Below are 22,088 nucleotides of genomic sequence, written 5' to 3' on the forward strand. Positions count from 1 at the left end.
CCTCCAGGAGATACTCTTCCTACCTATGTCAAGGGGAAACTTCCTCCAGGACGGTCATCAAAACAGAAGTAAAGGTAATTATTTAAACCACAGCACTGCTAAGATGTTCTTGCTGCCCTGAGGCCCTCAAAGCAATCTTGATTCAGACTGTCTAGATTTTACAATGTTATCAGCTGTCAACAGATTTCAACCTTCCTTGAAAGTGCTTCCAATTGTTTCAGTGGCTAACGCAACCTAAATCAACACTGGACATAGCAAAGAAAACAAACCACTTATAAACGTTCCCATACCTGCCAAAACTGGAAAGCTATAAATAGGGGGTAGCAAACACTGTTCAAAAATATTTCTCAGGGAGAAAACAGGCGGAAAAGAGGGAATAATTTTCAAAGAAGGGTTTTTTTAAAAAGTTAGTTCATTTTGCAACTTGGAATTTCTGTGGCCATAAGGAAGGGAGGAAAACGTAACAGCCATGATGGTATGTTTCCTACACCCAAATTTGAATCAGTTCTAATGAGGTGGATGAAACTGGAGCCTATTATACAGAGTGAAGTAAGCCAGAAAGAAAAACACCAATACAGTATACTAATGCATATATATGGAATTTAGAAAGATGGTAACAATAACCCTGTATACGAGACAGCAAAAGAGACACTGATGTATAGAACAGTCTTATGGACTCTGTGGGAGAGGGAGAGGGTGGGAAGATTTGGGAGAATGGCATTGAAACATGTATAATATCATGTATAATGAAACGAGTCGCCAGTCCAGGTTCGATGCACGATACTGGATGCTTGGGGCTGGTGCACTGTGACGAACCAGAGAGATGATATGGGGAGGGAGGAGAGAGGAGGGTTCAGGATGGGGAACACATGTATACCTGTGGCAGATTCATTTTGATATTTGGCAAAACTAATACAATATTGTAAAGTTTAAAAATAAAATAAAATTTTAAAAAAATCAGCTTGATCGAAGCAATTACATTGTATACAGTCTCAATAGAGTGTTTCATTTAGTTTGTCATTTCTCCTATTGATTCTGAGAGAGAGAAAAATTTTTTCCATACCTTTATCAGCCTTTTCGGAGAAGGCAATGGCACCCCACTCCAGTACTCTTGCCTGTAAAATCCCATGGATGCAGGAGCCTGGTAGGCTGCAGTCCATGGGGTCGCTAAGGGTCAGACAGGACTGAGTGACTTCACTTTCACTTTTCACTTTCATGCATTGGAGAAGGAAATGGCAACCCACTCCAGTGTTCTTGCCTGGAGAATCCCAGGGACGGGGAGCCTGGTGGGCTGCCGTCTATGGGGTCGCACAGAGTCGGACAGGACTGAAGTGACTTAGCAGTAGCAGCAGCCTCAGCCTTTTTGCACTTTTAAGAAAATAGGCTCTTTTCTCTCCAGAGAAAGCTTGGTTTCTCAAGGTCGTTTAACTACTAAATCAGAAAGGGAAAGTGAAAGTGTTAGTTGCTCTGTGGTGTCCGTCTCTTTGCGACTCCATGGACTGTAGCCTTCCAGGTTCCTCTGTCCATGGAATTATCTGGGCAATACTGGAGTGTGTAGTCATTCCCTTTCTCCAGGGGATCTTCCTGACCCAGGGATCAAACCCGGGTCTCCTGCATTGCAGGCAGATTCTTTACCATCTGAGCCACCAGGGAAGAACCAAGGTTCAAATCTAGAGTCAATTCTCATATTGAATTGCCCAACTATTTCTTTAATCATTCAATCTGCTGTATCTGTCTTTCAAACATTTAACTCTATTGCTAAGATCTCACTGTTGTTGTTCTAAGGAGCAGAAATCTTTGGAATTAAACCATTTTGAGTTAGAATCGAGCTTCTGCCATTGCTAGCTGTGCGACGCAGCCTAAGTTCTTAAACTTTATCCACCTCGGTTATTCCACAAATGTCCCATGTGGTTTGCTTCTTAGAATCTCATGATTAGTTGATGTGGCTACTGATTACTGATTCAGTGATTTAAAATAAATCTATTTAGGAAAAAAGTCTGAGGGGATAAAATAATGTCTTTTGTGTACAGAATCCTGCCATTAACTTTCTCTTCTGTAAATTGACAATGAAATGAAATAGTTATGTGAAGTGCTTAACATGATGTGTGCAATACAAACATTCAATAAATAATGTGATTATGTTAATACTAAATACCTTCTGATTAGAGTTTCAGATACATATTTCCTAGATTAAAAAGACTTCGTTTATATCCACATATATGAATATAAAATGACAATAAATGCCATGTACCTGTAAATGACACCATTTTCCAAGGGACAGTTTGATCCAAAAATGCTGGTGAAGCCATAAACTTCATCTTCTTCTACAGCCCAGCTTTGGCAACCCTGCTTCAAAATATATGCTCTGTTCATTCTTGCACTATTTTCCTCCCTTCTGTTTGGAATCTGAAGCATTCTTTTTTAGTTTCTGACCCTATAAAGAAGAGCCATCAGACCAAGAGTATTCAGAGCCTAGGATTAAGTGCTGAGGTGGCCCAGCCTTTATATGCAAATATGCAACCTAGCTGCAAACTTTGAAGAACTTATCACTCTAGGAAATGTTTCTCAATATCAAAAAGAAATTCCACAGGACTAAGGACTGTTTATCAACCCCAGCACATTGAGCTGTTTCATTCCTTTTGAGGGGCATTTTTAGAAACACTCCATTGCTTAATTTGTGTAAGACATACATACTGTGCATGGTCCCCATAGGCATGTATGCTATCCCTGTGTAGTTTTTAATGTTGTTTTCATCCTTTCTTATCTCAAGGTCTACATGTCCTAGAAAGGCTTGCAGGAAGGCTTTGTTTCTATTAAGCATACTGATCGTCCAAGGAGACGGGTAAAAAAATGTGTTATCTGGGTCCTCCAGGAAGCAGGTGCCAAGATGGGATTGAACATGCCAGGATTTAATAGGGAAAATGCCTGTGACAGACCCTGTGTAGGCAGCTGGCATGGCTGGGACTGTCAACACGAGAGAAAAGAGGAAAAAAGTTTGGGTGGATGCATCCTAGTTGGCCTTGCAGAGGTCTATCCAGGGGGCCAAGAAGTCCTGGAGTGAAAGTTGGCAGCTGGGGGAGTCCTGTGTCACCCAGGAACAAGCTGCCTTGGAATCGCTGCTCTGTGCAGTCCTGAGGGCAGTGTGGCCTCTGTGCAAACAGCAGCTGGGTCTCAGATCGCAGCAGCTGGAGTCAGACCTCCAACTGCAGCTCCCTGTAGTTGGAGGTCTTTGAGGCACATTCTCACTCCCTGCCGCAGGGTCTCTTACAGAGGTCTCAGGCAGCTGGAGAAGGCAAAGAGTGCCAGTGGAAAACAGGAGCTGACTGCTCCCCAGGACACACACACACACACAGAGTGTGTGGGAGACCTACATGCTCTGAAAGGTACAAATACATCCCTTTCTGCAAAGTCATGTGCATTGGAGAAAGTCCCCGAACTTCTGTGGGCTTGGAGTGCTGGCATGGGGACCATTCTGTCACGCTGACCTGGTCACAGCCAGCTTCTAAGCAGTGGGGACAGTCTGTCTTTCTTCTGGACAGGAAACATGTCTTCAAGGGGGTGTTGGTTGAAGAATTGAGAAGAAAGAAGAGAAATGAAGAAAGGGAGAGAAGGGTGGAGAGAGAGTGTATGAGAGAGAAAGCTAAGAGCTTCTGATTCACATCCAGGCCTCCATTCTGTGCTCTGCGTGAGACAGAGAACAAGTCAGGAGAGCCCAGTGAGCCCAGTCAAATTCCCCCAGCGGGAAGTGACCTTGGCAGCCGGGCTCAGGAAGCTTCCTAAAGGAGAAATCGAGTCAAGTCAATGGCTCTGGTGAGGTCGGTGGGTCTCAGTGGAGTAGTTTCAGTGATGGGCCTTTAGCACTGGAATCCACTCTCTGTAGGAGGACCAGAGCTGGGTGGAGGACAGGCCTTCCACAGGGTAGAAACTGGATAAACTGAGGAGCCAGGTCACAACTTCACACACACACACACTCGGGCGACGCTCTGCTTCAGTGGATGTTTGAGGACCTTGCGATTCATTCAACTGTTACGGACGACCTGCTTATGTTTATGCCTGAAACAGGGGATGCAATTCATTGTGAGTGAAAACAGAGCTTGTTCTTGCCCACACGAGTCTATGTTTTAGTTGGGGAGATAATATTAATAAAATTACCTGCAAATAAGTGCGAAATTGTGGCTATGTTGCTGTGAAGCAGGCTGGGGACTGATGTCATGAAAAGATAGAATGGGGAAATTTGGTTTACTCCAGAAAATCAGAGAACATCCCTGAAGAAGTAACTGCCAGCTGAGACCTGAAGTTTCAGACAACCTTAAACCTGCACAGGAGTGTGTCCATGTGTGTGTGTGCTCAGTCGTGTCTGACTCTTTGCAAACCCTTGGACTGTAGCCCGCCAGCCTCCTTAGTCCATGGAATTTTCCAGCCAAGAATACTGGAGTGGTTTGCCATTCCTTTCTCCAGGATTTTCCTGACTCAGGAATCGAACCTGAATCTCCTGCATTGCAGGCAAATTCTTTACCGCTGAGCCACTGGGGAGTCCCAGCACACAGGAGAGGGCAGAGTTATTGCAAGCAGAGAAAGCATATATACAGCATACACACAGCAGCCCTTTGATGGGAGGAGAAATGGTGCCTAGGAGACTGGAATACAGACAGAGACCAGTGGCGCCCAGCCAGACAAGACACTGGAGCTGCAACAGGGGCAAGGTTAAGGTCAGGTGGGCCATTTTAGGGTCTTCATTTTTGTCCCAGGAGCAGGAGAAGGCTTTAAAGTGGGGAAAGGATAATAATGAGATTTGCATCCTGGGGGAGGGGGAATCATTCTAGCTGCAGTCTGGAGCTGAACTGAAGAAGGTGAGAGGGAATGCAGGCAGAACAGTTAGTGCAAGAGATGCTGGTGGCCCTGACCAGAATGGAAGTGAAGGGGTTCAAGAGATGATTAGGGGAAACATCAAAATCGAATCGCAGTGACTTAGACATGGGCTGAGATAGCAGGAGTGAAGCCAAGGTTTCTGGTTTGCACATCTGGCACGTGGGGATGCCCTCACTGGTTTGGGTGGGCGGAGGGTGGTCACTGCAGAAGGATGGAGGTGGGAAGTGTTCCTTTGGGACATCCAGGAAGAGCCATCAAGAAGGCGATTGCATCCGTGGCTCTAGTTTCTGAGAGTCAGGGTGGAAAGGTGGATTCTCTGCCTTCAGTTGTGCTATCCTGAGCATGGCTCTATGGGGGAGGGGGTATACACTGGAGAAGAGAGTCAGTAGGTCTGGGCATGTGGGGTTTGTACCTGCTTGCCCCTCTCTCCAGGAGCAGCTTTCTGTCCTGGGTCCTTGAGTTAGGCTGCTCGAGAACTGATACGGAGTAAACAGGGCTTGAAAGAACCCAGTTAGCAAAGGATCAGAGGAGACCTAGAAGGGGGCTCTTGAGTCCTTGACAGAAGGAAGTTCTGGGGCCTCATATTGGTCCTTCATACTCTGAGTACCCATAGTCTAACAACACTGTTGACCTCTGATGTGATTTGGTTTCCTGGGAACCTGGAAAAGCACAGCGTGTTCCTGTGTGTGGACACAGTGTTATCTTTGGCTTGGCCTGAGGCTGCCCCGGGTGCACAACAGTCCAGATGGTGCTCCTGCCACCTGCAGGACAGAAGCAGGGACGTAGCCTGGTCCTCCTGCTTCCGTCCCCATAACGCGGGGACACAGATGCTCCTCAGGGAGAAACAAGGAACTGCTTTCCCCACGAAGCTGTACAAATACTATCATCAGTCCAACAGGGGTTTCAGGAAGTCAGGTATGGGCACCAATGCATTCCTGGAGAGACTGGGGGACAACTGAAACCCCTTATCCCATGGAACATCCCTGGAAGCAGTGGGTGGGTAAACCCTAGGTCTGTCTGATTGGTCTCTTTTTGTACTTCCTTAGATGCTGTTGAAACTTGTCCTACCAGGGGATGGGGACAGGTTAATCCCCTGAATTTGGGAGAAGGAATTAAGGAACGTGCCTCAGTTTCTGTCTCGTCTCTTTTGGAGTCTGTCCATTTGCATAAAATAGGCATTTTCATCTGCTCAAGAGTTTATCAGTCAAGACCCTGGCCCTGGGTAAGACTTGCATTTTTGTCACTTTGCTTCTGACCAGGAAGGTAAGTTGTGTTCTGCAGCACCCTCTTAGGAAATCCACTGGGACTTTCTACTAAGCTCTGCTTTCGAATATCAGCTTTATCAATGCTAAGTCTGACTTTAAAAAATCTCCATCTGCCTACTTTTCGTGTCTGTGTTAAACAAAAAACAGGACTGTCAGTTCTGGACCCCTTAACACTCCAACATATACAGAAGACTATGGAGAACATTTTGAACTTGGGCAAACTCCAGGAGACGGTGAAGGACAGGGAGGCCTGGCAAGTCGCCTTCCTTGGGGTCATAAAGAGTCGGACAGGACTTAGCGACTGAACGACAGCAACAGTGGAGAACGTCAGTCCTGGGGATCTTCCTACAGCTTAAATACGAGGCGTCCGCCCTGTTGAGAGAATTCAGCCCCTTGATAGAACTGAGCTGAACCTTCCAACCACTATGTTGAATATGATCTGGTATAAGTATATGACAGATACTTTTTTCCATCAGTAAGTGTAAATTAGTCATATAGCTATTACAATGCAGGGAAAATTTAGGGAAAAAATGTTTTTAGGCCTTTCCTGTACTCACTGTCTGGGCAGGCAGGGTTTTTCCATTTGTTCCTCCAGATCCATTTTCATCCTTCTTCACTCTACCATGCACCCCAGCAGGCTGGCCTGGAAGAACTGCATCAGTGGGCTCCTGCTGGTTTCAGTCCACGGAAGGCACTAGAAGGAGGAGAGGGAGTGACAGAAAGATCAGGGTGTTTGTGACCTCAGTCTCTGTTGTTCTGGTCCTCCTTCTCGACTGATGGTCAAACTCCTCTCAGACGGCTCCTTTCCCACATTATGGGTCTGATTAAATTTGAGTCAATTCGATTGAATTCGAGCTTGCCCCTTCAAGCTTAGGGGCAACAGTGGCCACTCCCCATCATCATCCTTGTGGTGTTTCACAATTCCTTCTGACTCCCTACTCCTGGCCATGCCTCCACAAATAGTTTCCTTTTTAATATTCTTCAATGACCACCTTGAATGTACTCTTTTCTGTGGAAACCCAAGCACTATGTTACGTTACCAAGAGTGGACCAAAAGACATCTGAATTTCCGTTCAGATTCTCTGCCATGTTCACGTGTTCCCTGCCTTGTATGCAACCAGTTACCATGCAGAGAGATGCCTCTCTGGGAGGCTCTGCTCCTCACATACATATCTCCCAGCTCAGACACAGTTCCAAGCTGTCTGCATCAGTCAACAGGCAGGGAGAGCATGGCAGGATTGTGAGTATCTGCATTAGAGGTGCCTACAGCTGTATGTGGTCTTAGAGCTCGTCATTCTAGAAAGCTTCAACACCATCAGATTAAATTCACTCTTTGCTCTTGGCTGTGTACAAAACTAAATAAACTGTTGGGATCAGATATGCTATTCATTAGTCTTACTCCATGGGACACCCAGTTTGCGTTCATAGTATCTGGCAAGTATCCTAGAGTTAGGCAGGAGTGAGCACTTACGGATAATTGTCTTTATTGGATGTTTTCCTGCGGGTCTCCAAAGTAGACGAGTTTGGCTTTACTGATTCTGGAAAACAGAATATGGCACTTAACTAACACTTGCTGAGCACACATTACGAGGCAGACACTGCACATCCATTCTCAGTCGCTTCAGTCGTGTCTGACTCTTTGTGATCCTGTGGACTGTAGCCCACCAGGCTCCCCTGTCCATGGGATTTTCCAGGCAAGAACACTGGAGTGGGTTGCCATTCCCTTCTCCAGGGGATCTTCCCGACCCAGGGATCAAAGCCAGGTCTCCTGCACTGCAGGTGGATTCTTTACTGCTGAGCCACCTGGGAAGCCTGAGAGAGACACTGCACCAGGCATTTTCCATATTAAAGTTCCCAATATCCACAACAATAGTGAGAGAGCTATCATTTCATTTCACAAGTGAAGAGACTAAAGCCCAGAGAGATGAAATGATTTTCCTCATGAAAAAGAGCTAGTGATTATGGGTCAGAATTTGTACCTGGATTAAAAATTACTATAACAATTATTTTATCTGCCATTTTCGTTCCTTGTTTCTGAGTAAACATACGCTTTGAACTTTGTCACTAACTAGCTATGTCATGTTGAATAATCTGCTTTACCTAGCGCATGAAAAATAGTCAGTTAAATTGTGCCCTCTTCCCTCTTCCAGAAGTAGAAATATGGTTTTTTGGAAACAGGAAAATGTGCAAACTAGAACAATGAGGAATAATGATAAATAGGTAAGATGAGGCCAGAGAGTAGGTTTTCCTAAAAAAAAAAAAAATGGGTAAGAAAGCTTGAGTTCTATAGGCAATAGTGGTTAATGGCAGTTTTCAGATAAAGAAATGATATGAAAAATTTGGTGCTTTGGCAAGAAAAATATGACAGTCATATTCAAGAAATAAGTTGTTCTCACAACTTATTTAAGAGTTAATAAGAGATGCATTCCTTTGTCAGTCTCTTTAAAAGAATGTTCCTTCCAATTTCATGGAAAATGCCCCTTGGGAAGGCACAGCCTAGACTATAATCCTTGTTTAGTAGGATATTTAATTGAAACAATGCCTCTCCTTGTTAAGCATAGAAAGAGCTTGTATTCCCCCAGTAGGTGCGGTACTGAGGGCCTGGGACATATGCCCCCAGAGTCCTAGACAGAAGGGCCGAGACAAATAGAATGGTCAGGGTAAGAAGATTTAAACCCGGTGAGATACAACTGGAAAAGCATGTAACAAGAAGATACATCAACCAGGAAGGCTAAAGTATACCCCACCCCACAACAATGCGGTAATCACACAGATGAGAAAACAACAGAGATCCTCCAATCTGCCGAGGCACAGAGTTTTCAACTTCTTAGTAACAGGGCATCTGTGAAGCCACTTAGGATCTCAAATGATTACAACTCGAGTGGACGCAGACATAGAAAAATGTGTGTCGTTCCTTCCAATGGCAAGAAATTTGAAAACTAATTTAAATTTAATTTAAATTAGAAATTTAACATCTACCTTGGAGTGTATCTAGTAGTTGCTTAAATACACATACCTGGTGGGCTGCCGTCTATGGGGTCGCACAGAGTCGGACACGACTGAAGCGACTTAGCAGCAGCAGCAGCAGCAGATGCTTAATAAATTTTGAATGAACAAACCATCTATCAGAAAGCTGTAATTTTTTTCAGTCCTATTGAGCTATAATTGATGTAAAACACTGTTAGTCTCAGGTGTACAATACAACGATTTGATACACGTAGGTATTGTGAAATGATCACCTATTGTGCTTTACTTAACATCAATCACTTCATACAATTTTTCTCTTGTGATGAGAACTTTAAAGATCTACTTTCTTAGCAACTTTCCAAAGTGTGATACTGTATTGTTAACTATAGTCACCCTGTTGTTCATTACACCCCTAGGACTTGTTTATCTTATAACTGGAAGTTTGTACCTTTTAATACACACCCACGTCCCCTGAATTCCCTGCCTCTGGTAACCACCAATCTATTCTCTATTTTTGTGAGTTTGATTTTTATAGATTTCACATGTAAGTGAAGTCATATAGTATTTGTCATTCTCTGTCTGACGTACTTAACTAGCATAATGTCCTCAAGGTGTATCCTTGTTGTTGTAAATGGCAGGATTTCCTCCCTTTTGATGACTGAATAACAGATATATATTATAATAATATATGTATTATAATATATATACATGTATGTGTATATGTATAATGTAAGGTGTTATACATATATACACACTTTATATATATATAAGTATATTTATATATATTTATATACTTATATATATAAGTATATTTATATATTTATATACATATGTACACACTGTATATATATATAAGTATATTTATATATATATAAAAGTATATTTATAAAAGTATATTTTATATATATATATATAAAAAGTATATTTGATCTCCTTGGGCAGCAAGGAGATCAAACCAGTTGATCTTAAGGGAAATCAACCCTGAATATTCACTGGAAGGACTGACGTTGAAGCTGAAGCTCCAGTATTTTGGTCATCTGATGCGAACAGATGACTCATTGGAAAAGTGCCTAGGCTGGGAAAGATCAAGGGCAGAAGGAGAAGAGGGCATCAGAGGATGAGATGGCTGGATGGCATCACCGATGCAATGAACATAAACTTGAGCAAACTCTGGGAGATGGTGACAGTCAGGGAGGCCTGGCATGCTGTGGTCCATAGGATCATCAAGAGTGGGATATGACTGAGCAACTGAACAACAACAAAAATACATACATATATATATATATATATACACACACACACACACACACACACACTACATTTTCCTTTTCCATTCATCCATCAATGGATGGACGCTTAGGTTGTTTCTGTGTGTTGGCCATTATAAAATATGTTGTGATGCACATGGGGGTGCATATATCTTTTCAAGATCATGATTTCATTTCCTTGAGTTATTTACCCAGAAATGGAATTATTAGATCATATGGAAGTTCTATTTCTAATGTTTTGAGGAAGCTGCACTGTATTTCATAGTGCCTACACCAATGACATTCACAACAACAGTGCATCTAGGTTGCTTTTCCTCTACATCCTCACCAGCACTTGTTATCTCTTGTCTTTGCAGAGGATGAGACATCTAGATAGCATCACTGACTCCATTAGCCACAAAGGCATAGGTTTATTTCTGGATTCTCTATTATGTCCCATTGACTTTTATGTCTGTTTTTATGCCAATACCATATTGTTTTGATTACTATAGGTTTGTAATAAATTTGAAATCAGGAAGCATGATGCTTCCAGCTTTGTTCCTCTTTCCCAAGATTGTTTTGGCTATTCAGGATTTTTTGTAGTTCCCTTCAAATTTTAGGATTATTTTTCCTATTTTTGTGAAAATGCCATTGAAATTTTTGATGGGAATTTGATTAAATTTGTGGATCACTTTAAGTAGTAAAAATTTTTAATAATATTAACTTTTCCAATCCATGAGCACATATCTATTTTCTTGTGTTATCCTCAATTTCTTTCATCAATTTCTTATAGATTTTAGTTTACAGATCTTTCACTTCCTTGGTCAAATTTATTCCTAGGTATTTTATTATTTTTAATGCAATTGTAAACGAGATTGCTTTTTAAATTTATCTCTCTTATAGTTTTATTAGTGTACAGAAATGCAACTGATTTTGTAGCCTGCAACTTTACTGATTTTGTTTTTTAGTTTTAACAGTTTTTTGGTGGAATTTTTAGGGTTTTCTATATAAGATATCATGTAATCTGCAAATAGATAGTTTTACTGTTTTTCTGAATTTAGATGCCTTTCATTTCTTTTTCTTACTTAATTGATCTACTTAGGACTTCCAGACTATGCTGAATAAAAGTGGTGAGAGTGAATATCCTTGTCTCATTCCTGATCTTAGATGAAATGTTTTCAACTTTTCACCATTGAATATGATGTTAGCTGTGCACTTGTCACATATGGCCTTTATTATGTTGAAGTATGTTCCTTCGTGCCCATTTTGGTGAGAGTTTTCATCATTAGCAGATGTTGAATTTTGTCAAATGTTTTCTCTGCATCTATTGAGATGATCATGTGACTTTTATCCTTTATTTTGTTGCTGTGATTTGTCACATTGATTGACTTGCAGATGTTGAACCATCCTTGTATCTCTTAAAATGTCCAGTTGTATCATAGTGTATAATGTTTTTAATGAGTTGTTGAATTCAGTTTACTACTATTTCATTGAGAATTGTTGTATTATATTCACCAGGGATACTGGATTACAATTTTCTTTCCTCATAGTGTCTTTGTCTGGTTTTGGTGTCACAGTAGTGCTGAACCCATAGAATAAATTTGGGAGTATTTCCCCCTCTTCTGTTTTTTGGATTAGTTTCAGAAGGGTTAGTACTAATTCTTCTTCAAATGTTTAGCAGAATTCATCAGTGAAGCCATCTGGTCCTGAATTTTTGTTTGCTTAGGGATTTTGATTATTGATTTATTCTCCTTACTAGTAATTGGTCTGCTCAGATTTTCTATTTCTTCATGATTCAATGTTGGTAGATTATGTTTCTAGAAATTCAGACTATGTTGCTCAACAGAAGAAGAAAGAGGATAAAAGAATCACAAAACAGCCAAAAAATAATTAACAAAATGGTAATACAGGTCCATAGTGGAAGTCGCTCAGCTGTGTCAGACTCTTTGCAACTCCATGGACTGTAGCCCACCAGGCTCCTCTGTCCACGGAACTCTCCAGGCAAGAATATTGGAGTGGGTAGCCATTCCCTTCTCCAGGGAAACTTCCCCACCCAGGGGTTGAACCCAGGTCTCCTGCATTACAGGCAGATTCTTTACGGTCTGAGCCACAGGGAAGGCCAACATAATTACTTTAAATGTAAATTTACTAAATCCTCTGATCAAAAGACATAGAATGACTGAATGGATAAAAAACAAGACCCAGTTATATGCTGACCACAAGAGACTCACTTTGACTTTAAGGACACATACAGACTCAATGTAAAGGGATGGGAAAAGAATTCCACACAAATGGAAATGAAAAGAAACCTAAGGTAGCTATACTTGTATCAGACAAAACAGACTTTAAGACAAAAACTGTAACAAAAAGGTCATTATATAAAGATAAAGGGATCAACCAGTAAGATGGTTATAACATTTGCTAACATTTATGCACTCAACATAGAACACCTAAATATATAAAGCAAATATCAACATACCTGAAGGGAGAAATATACCATAATACAATAATAGTATGAGAATTTGATACCCCACTTTCAACAATTGGTAGATTATCTAGATGGAAAATCAATAAAGAAACACTGGACTTAAGCTATATGTTAGACCAGATGAACTTAACAGACATTTATAGAACATCCCATCCAAAATCAATAGAATACACATTCTTTACAAATATACACATTCTCTGAGATATAACATTAAGTTAAAGACATCTATTTTGGCTAAATGAGATAGATTATACATTTAGCCAAAACAGATGTCTTTAACTTAACATTATATCTCAAGGAACTAGAAAAAGAAGAACAAACTAAACCCAAAGTTAGCAGAAAGAAGGAAATGACAGTGACCACAGCAGAAATAAATAGAACTAAAAAGACAGTAGAAAAGATCAATGAAACCAAGAGCTGGGCTTTTTGGAGAAGATAAAATAGACAAATTGCTAGCTAGATTCACTATGGAAGAAAAAAGACTCAAATAAAATTAGGAATGAAAGAGGAGACTACTCATAACACAGAAAATACAAAGGATTGTAAGAGACTACTATGGTCAACTGTATGTCAATAAAAACCCTCATTTTTAAAATGAAGTAACCAAAAACTGAAGTGTAGTAATTGGCCCAAGGTCTCCAACTAGTCAGTGGTAGAACCCAGACACAAACACAAGTCTCCGGACTCTGAATTGAACGTTTTGCCTCCCTCCACGGTGACTTTGGCTCTTGCGTCTGAGGGAATTGGGTGTACATCCATCGTGGTATTGCATTTGAGGAATGTTGAGGATCAAATCAGGTCATTATAGCCATCTTCCTGGGCTTCCGTTAGGTTCTTGTGACCCACAGGTCTCCATAGGGACATCCTGGAGAGGAAGCACCACTTCTACAATGCACTCAAGAGAATCTTGCTGAACACATGACTTTTACAGCCAAATCAAAGGATAAGTTATAGGGTAGGGGCTGGCTCAATGTGCGTGGATTTCTTGTGAACCCTCCACTTTACTGAAAGAACTGAACATCCCTTCTGGCTTCCTTTTTTGTCAAAACATGAACACCATGGAGGCAAAGTGGAATCTTGAAATCCTATTGACAAATCTAACACATAAACAAGGGACCAAGAAAGAAAGAGAGAAAAGAGAAGAGAAACAGAGGGCGAGAGACAGAGAGACCAAGATAAGAACTAGAGAAGGGAGACGGTAGATACATGCTTATGAAGCCATTTTCTCCTAGGCCGCACCCTCCATCAGAAATCTGAAAGCTGGGCTCTAATTTAGGATCTCTGAAGTTATTTTGAGTTTGTTTCCATAGTTTGTAGGTGACTAATTTTTTTTACCAAGATCCCTGTGGGGAAATTAGTATTCTCGCAACTCAGCAAAGTCTATTGACAAAGACTAATTCTCTCGGTTCTTCTCTGGAGGTAGAGTGACTAATGTGAGGCTGAGGGAGAAAGTCCAACATCTCTGAGAGTTTAGACCAGCCCCAGCTTAACAATTTTTCACAGCCACCACTCCTGCCAGTGGGCACTTTTTGTCAGTCCCCTGAGTGACAACAGATGCCTCACAGAGGTGGCCGTTGGTGACAGTAGCAAGGAGCCTGTAGTCTGCTCACAAACAGTAGAGAAGCTCCTCTGATGAACCACAGAAACAGCTGTCAGCATTTACTTATGTCAGTGCCTTTTTTAGGTCTCAGAGTCTCTCAACTCTTCTAGTAGTTTCTATGCTTTTCAACAGGAGGAAGATTGCATAAAGCTTTCTCAGCCCCACCTCTTAAGGTTAACTCCCAGGAAGTTCCTGGTACCATCTGACCAGCAATTCCACATTTTTATATATACCCTAGAAAAAAGTCTTGTACGTGTTCACAAGAATACCTGCAGAGAGATTCACTGATACATTCTCGTAACGGAAAAGTCTTAAACATTCATCCGCAGGATATGAGATAAATGAACGTTGCCACATTCATAGAATGTACCAGAGTAGATAAAAAGAACAAAATGGAGCTAAATGTAGCAATCAGGATGAATTTCAAAAATATAATAATGAAGATGAAAAACCATATATATATATATATATATATATATGGGCACTTTTTATATAAAGTTTGAAAGCATGTAAAATTACGCTTTTTACCTCACACTGAAGAGGTAAGCATGAATCTGAAGAAAGTGAGAAAAAACTATGGTGATATCTCTATGGGACGGGGCTTCCCTTGTGGTTCAGATGATAAAGAATCCGCCTGCAATGTGGGAGACCTGGGTTCGATCCCTGGGTTGGGAAGATCCCCTGGAGAAGGGAAAGGCTGACCCCTCCAGTATTCTGGCCTGGAGAGTTCCATTGACTGTATAGTCCATGAGGTCGCAAAGAGTCGGATACGACTGAGCAACTTTCACTATGGGAAGAGACAAAATAAAAAGCAAGGGCTTAGGCCTGAGGTGAAAATATGCTTGATGAGTTTGAGTAAGAGTAAGTAGTCATTGTAGCTGGAGCAGAATATTTGGAGGAAGGGAGAACATAGGAAATAAGCCCAGAGAGGCAGCCAATTGTCAGACCATGAAGGGCCTTGGAAAGTTTTGGCCCAGAAACCTGTGGTGTGAAGCTTAAAATTAAGGCCCAGTATTATGTCCTGCATTGACATGGGTTGAGGGGAGTAGGAACGCCTCCAGTGGCATATCCACATACCCACAAGTGCCACTCCCATTCTGCTTCTGCAGAAAATATTCCTTTGGCAAACACCCCTCTTATCAGCTGGACCAGGTAGAGTTCCTGCTTACTCCTGAATTAGTCAAACTCCCAGTCACATCCTCCTGTGGGAACCAGTGGGTGCCACACCCTCTGACTACTGCAAAGCCTTCCTCCCATCATGCCTGGTGGTCCACACTGTTTCTGAATGAAAGCCCCACGTGGCCATGTGTGGTGTGCAGTGGACTCGTCCCCCAGGCTGAATATACACAAGTGTGCTATGGTCAGTTTTATCCGTCCAGTGCCCAGGAAGATGGCTACAATGGTCTGTGTTTTGATCCCAGACACTACCCCTCCCTCCCAATGGGATCAGCAGGAGACAATTACAAGAGTCACAAGATTTGACTTATGCTTTAAAGGGATATTGGGAAAATGAACTATAAGGAGGTGAAAACAAAAACATGGAGCCCCAGTACAGGGTGGTGGCATCCTGTGGACAGGTCCATCCCCTCACACAGCGGAGGCAGGAAGAGGTGGTGGGAAGACGGGACTCGACTTAAATGCACTGTGAAGGCAGAGCCGGGATGACTGGCCCAGAATTGAATATGAGTGTGAAAGAAAGAGAGAAGACAGTGGTTTTTTTTCTGATAACTGGTTGCTATTTTTTTCATGCGGGAAAGCTTGGAGAGGGACTAGTGAATCTCCTTGTCTTATACAACTTGTCACATGAATCAGAAAAAAAGCAAAAGAGTATAACTCATTTGATTTTAATACTAAACCCAGTGCAAGAAGACAAATTTGTCTATGAATACAGCTTCACTTATGAACATGTGCATGAGAATCCTAATTAAAATATCAGCTACTGGATTCAATGATGAATTTAAAACATAAAACATGATCAAATAGAGCCCATTTAAGAAAAAATGGTTTAAGAAAAGAAAATATAAAACCATTAAAATAATTAACCACATTATTGGACTAGAGAAGAAAAATTACATGAATATCTCAAAAAATGCAAAAAAGGCATTGGATAAAATTCAAAGCCTATGTTTTTTAAAAAACTCTTAGAAAGCTAGGAATAGAGGGAAGCTTCTTTAACCCAATAAAGACTTTCTACCAACCATTGACTGCAATCATTAAATTTAATTGAAAAGTTTAAGTGCGATTTGCTTAAGGTTAAGAACAAGATATGAATGACGGTATCAATGCAGGAAATCCTGGGCGTGGCATTAAGACCAGGAAGGAAGGAGACCACGTTGTTATTATTCAAGTTACAATATCACAATCAAATGCCCAGAAAACCTAAGAAATCAGCAAACTACTAAAATTAAAATGGAGTCCAGCAAATTTTTTAGGTATAAAAAACAATGTGTAAAAAACAGTGTTCCTATGCATAGGCAACAGTGACCCTATGGACTTAGCTCGCCAGGCTCCTCTGTCCATGGGATTCTCCAGACAAGAATATTGGAGTGAGTTGCCATTTTCTCCTCTAGGGAATATTCCCAACCCAGTCAAATCTGCATCTCATGTGTCCCCTGAGTTGGCTAGTGGGTTCTCTACCACTAGCACCACTTGGGAAACCCCAATAGCCCAATAGGCAATATAATAGAATGTAAGACACTATTCATGGTAGTAACAAAACTACAAAGTATATATCAACCAAAGAAACAACATCCTTATAGAGAATAAATGTTAAACTATTAAAGCACAAATCAGAAAATCTAAACAAACGAAACACTGAACAGCATATAGAATTAACACCTTGCTTTAACATCACATAGAGTTGTTTTCCTTGATCAATCTTTAAATTCAACATGTGTGTGCTGAGTTGCTCAGCTGTGTCCAACTCTGCAACCCCATGAACTCTAGCCCACTAGGCTCCTCTGTCCATGGGATTCTCCAGGCAAGAATACTGGAGTGGGTTGCCATTCCTTTCTCCAGATCTTCCTGACCCAGGGATCGAACCCATATCTTCTGCGCATCTCCTGCATTGCAGGCGGATACTTTACCACCTAAGCCACCAGGGAAGTGCTTCAAATTTAGTGCACTTACAATCAAAATCCCAGAGTGAAACTTTTTTTAACATGAAAAACAAATTTTAATAGTTATGTAGAAAAATAAGAATTTTCAAAAAGTTAAGACAAAATCAAAAAAGAAGACATACCAGCTATCAGAACATTTTACAAACAGAGGAAACCTTAAGCTAACAGAAGTGGCAGACTGGGAGAAAATAAAGACAACAGCTGAAACCCACAAATAATTAAATTTTAAAATACGTGAATAAACTTTTGTGATTCAGTTAATATTGTAAATGAAGTTCAAAACAGATTGTGTGGGGGAGAATAACCCACCATACCAGATAATATAACAAATTATAAGCCATAATTACAAAAACCAGCAAAGTTGTACATACAGTAAGAAAAAAAATGGGCCAAAGTATATAAATCACACAAGAAAAAGCTGAATGGCTAATGATTAGTGAAGAATGTTCTACCTTACTAATTATCAAACAAATGTAAATTAAAACCACTTAATAAAAGAGATCAGCAAAAAATTAGCCAGAAAATAACAAGTAAGTGTTCCTGAGAAAATGGGGACATGGTAATCTTTATACATCACTGGAATAAGTACAGAGCAATACAGGATTTCTAGAAAGCAACCTAACAGTGCCTAGTGAAATGAACATGCATGTATACAACAGCTGTAAAATCCTACTCCTGAGTTTATATTGCAAAGGGACTCTCATCTAAGTGAGTATAAAGCCATATTAGAGGATATTCATGCCAGGTTGTTGAATCCCAAAACAAGAATTTGGGGTAAGCTAAATGTCCATTGATAAAGGAAATTGATAAAAGAAATGTATAATATGATAAGATGGAATCCTAGGTGACTATCAGGCATAATGAACAAGATTTACATGTAGCAACACGGTGTTCAGTTGCTCAGTCGTGTCCGACTCTGCGATCCCAGCGTGCAAACTCAGGTCTACCCATGTCATATAGGAGCAACATGGATGAACCTCAGAACAGAATTTCAGTGAAAAAAAAAAGAGTGAAAAAGAAAGAGATTCAAAGCTTGATAGCGTTTATGTAAGTCAAAAACACTGACACAAAATGACATTTTTTCCAAGGATATACTTATCTAAATAAACAAAGGAAAAACAAATTGCAAAGACATAAAGTATAATAGAGTGAGTCCACATAGGAGGAAAGAGGTGGTACAGAAAATGAAGAGGAAAAAGTACAAAAATAGCAAGAGGGGACTTATATGGACTGAGGTTGATAATGGGTCATGAAGAAAACAGTTTTAATAACTCAGTTCTCTAGATAAAGAAGATGTGCTACGTCTTCTTTAGGTGACTATCAGACATATTACATATATGTGCAATGGAATACTAGTCAGCCATAACAAAGAATAAAATAATGACATTCACAGCAACATGGTTAGACCTAGACATTATAATACTTAGTGAAGTAAGTCAGACAGAAAAAGACAAATACCATGCAATATCACTTATATGTGGAATCTAAACTATGATACAAAAGAATTTAATTACAAATCAGAAACAGACTCATAGACATAGAAAATAAACTTATGGTTACCAAAGAGGAAAGGGATTGGGGGAGGGATAAATTGGGAGTTTTGGATTAACAGATACACACTGCTGTATATAAAATAGGTAACCAACAGGTTTTTCCAGTAGTCATCAAATCAGTCAATCCTAAAAGAAATCAGTCCTGAATATTCATTGGAAGGACTGATGTTGAAGCTGAAGCTCCAATACTTTGGCCACCTGATGTGAAGAACTAACTCCTTGGAAAAGACCATGATGCTGGGAAAGATTGAAGGCAGGAGGAGAAGGGGATGACCGAGGATGAGAAGGTTGGATGGCATCATTGACTCAATGGACATGAGTTTGAGCAAGCTCTGGGAGTTGATGGTGGACAGGAAGCCTGGTGTGCTGCAGTCCATGGGGTTGCAAAGAGTTGGACTCGACTGAGAGAATGAATTGAACTGAAACAACAGGTGGGCTTTACCAGGTGGGTCAGTGGTAAAGAACCCACTGACCAATGCAGGAGACATGGGTTCAATCCTGGGTCAGGAAGATCTCCTGGAGAAGGAAATGGCAACCCACTCCAGTATTGTTGCCTGGAGAAGTCCATGGACAGAGGAGCCTGGTAGACCACAGTCCATGGGGTCACAAAAAGCTGGACAGGACTGAGCAACTGAGCATGCAAAGAGCAGGTCCTACTTGGGAACTGTTAATATATTCAGCATCCTGTAATAAACCATCATGGAAAAGAAAAAATAAAAACAAAAATTACTCAATTCTCACATGAGACCTATGAAAGACAGAGCAAAGAAAGGAAAAGAAATAAAAGGAGTGATGAAAACCCTTCTGGTTGATTTGTGTCTCTTTGTGTTCTGAACCATCTGTCTCACTTGTTCAGAAATGAGTTTAACCCATTATCTAGGACTCAGTCAAAGAAGAGGTGTCTTCTCCAGGACACTTCTCTCTTTAAGCCTCAGTTTCTTTACATGTAAGAGTGTCCATCCACCAGGTTTGATGGGTGGGTTAAAGGAGCTGCCCATGAACATCTCTGCACGGTGTCTGGTTCAGGTTACATGCTCAATACTCAGTGGGCATTACCATTTGGATACGCAGAATGTTAGAACTTCACAAAACCTGGGAGGAAGGGAGTCAAGTCTTATTTCATGAACATGGGGCTGGATGTACAGAGAAATTATGTGACTTGCTCATGGTCTGGAGGTAAAAGGGAAAACAGAAATAAGAAGGCAGCTCAAATCCCTCTTTTCCCCATTGTGTCCACTACTACCCACTGCCTCCTCAGGCTTCCTTGAGAAGATGTATACAAATTCATTTTCCCAGGATGAAAGGAAATTTTTATTAATGGAATATTACATATATATACTGTGCCATGCAGCTTGTGGGATCTTAGCTCCCTGACCAGGGATTGAACCTTTGCCCTTGAAAGTGAAAGTGTGAAGTCTTAATCACTTGACTAGCAGGCAATCGTGGCATATTGTTTAAATCATGCATATTTAAATCCATGTCACTATTTCTGGCCAATGGAACACTGTGAAAGGAATGAAAAATACAAAAAATAAAAAACGTTATTTATCCATCTCTTTTTAAAAGATACAATGTGGTTTCCAAATCATGCCGATGATTGTCCAAAATTAGGAGAAAAAGTGCCTATAGAGTTAGGGAAAGGAAATGACAGCAGGGGAGTAGTAGGTATCAGGGTGTACCAAGCCAGGTCAGCAGACTGGACAGTAACTCAAGGGCCATCATCTTGAGACCCTGCAAAGTAGAAAAGGATGAGAAATTTAAAACCAGGGCTTTCCATCCAACCTCCGGAAGAATGCTTTAATTTCTTTGTCTTCAAAATCAAATGTGGCGGCTAGCAAGTTGCTGCCAACAGTGGGAAGCCTGCCATTCTGATGGAATGCTGCTATCCCTGTGAAGGCATCAATATCATGAACTATTTTGAATGCAAGAGAAGAGCCATCAAGGCCATACAAAACCCTGGGGCCCAGCCAGGATTAGAACATCAGCTTCAGCCACAATAACTATGAGAGTATATATGGTGGTAGCATCAAAACAGGATGGCTTCCAAGAACCCAAAGCTTGAAGCCCAAAGACAGAATCTTGACGATGCCCTGGTATAAGTGGTATTATTATTTAACTAAATAGACCCCTGCCCTGTAAGCAACTTTCCTTCTCCTGCTCTTCATTAGCTGTTTCCTATTACTTTTTCATGCCCCCCAGTATAGAGTGTTTTGGAATTTGCTCTGTAATCCAGTGTTCCTATGTCTCAGTTCAGTTCAGTTCATTTCAGTCTCTCAGTCACGTCTGACTTTTTGCGACCCCATGAATCGCAGCACGCCAGACTTCCCTGTCCATCACCAACTCCGGGAGTTTACCCAAACTCATGTGCATCGAGTCGGTGATGCCATCCAGCCATCTCATCCTCTATCATCCCCTTCTCCTCCTGCCCCCAATCCCTCCCAGCATCAGGGTCTTTTCCAATGAGTCAGCTCTTCACATGAGGTGGCCAAAGTATTGGAGTTTCAGCCTCAGCATCAGTCCTTCCAATGAACACCCAGGACTGGTCTCCTTTAGGATGGACTGGTTGGATCTCCTTGCAGTCCAAGGGACTCACAAGAGTCTTCTCCAGCACCACAGTTCAAAAGCATCAATTCTTTGGCTCTCAGCCTTCTTCACAGTCCTATCTCTAGGGGCAAATGATTGCACTGTATTTTGCTTCCCCCCTACTGCACCTCAGAAGGAAATCAAATGTCTTCTGTTACATTGTATTTCTATCAAATTTCTTCCTGTGAACTCTGACTTCTGTTGGTAATCTATTTTCATTCGTTCAACAGCAATGAAAACAGAGAGCTGTTCAACTATTGGGGGGTAATGGAGAGCAAACCATGAACTCTGAGGACACTCAAATGCCAAGCAAGGTTTTTCCCAAAAATCACTCCTTGGAAAAAAGAGAGAATCCCTTTACATTTTGAGTTTCTTACTATAGAGTGTTCTCATCATT

General features: G+C 41.1%; 1 long non-coding RNA gene across 3 annotated transcripts in view; it reads right to left on the reverse strand.

Moving 5' to 3' along the window:
- The window catches only part of LOC147350248 (uncharacterized), a 274,444-nt gene that overhangs the window by 68,524 nt on the left and 183,832 nt on the right, over positions 1-22,088 (reverse strand). For all 3 annotated transcript variants that reach the window (XR_015148677.1, XR_015148678.1, XR_015148676.1), the window contains exons 4-6: positions 7,606-7,672; positions 6,692-6,828; positions 2,252-2,434 (exon numbers count right to left, since the gene is read on the reverse strand). This is a non-coding gene — a long non-coding RNA (uncharacterized LOC147350248). The remainder of the gene's footprint in view (positions 1-2,251; positions 2,435-6,691; positions 6,829-7,605; positions 7,673-22,088) is intronic.

Source organism: Bos grunniens, chromosome 20, assembly GCF_055505025.1.
Source record: "Bos grunniens cultivar Pamir isolate PY7600 chromosome 20, Bosgru_T2T1.0, whole genome shotgun sequence".
In the NCBI taxonomy this organism is placed as follows: domain Eukaryota; kingdom Metazoa; phylum Chordata; class Mammalia; order Artiodactyla; family Bovidae; genus Bos; species Bos grunniens.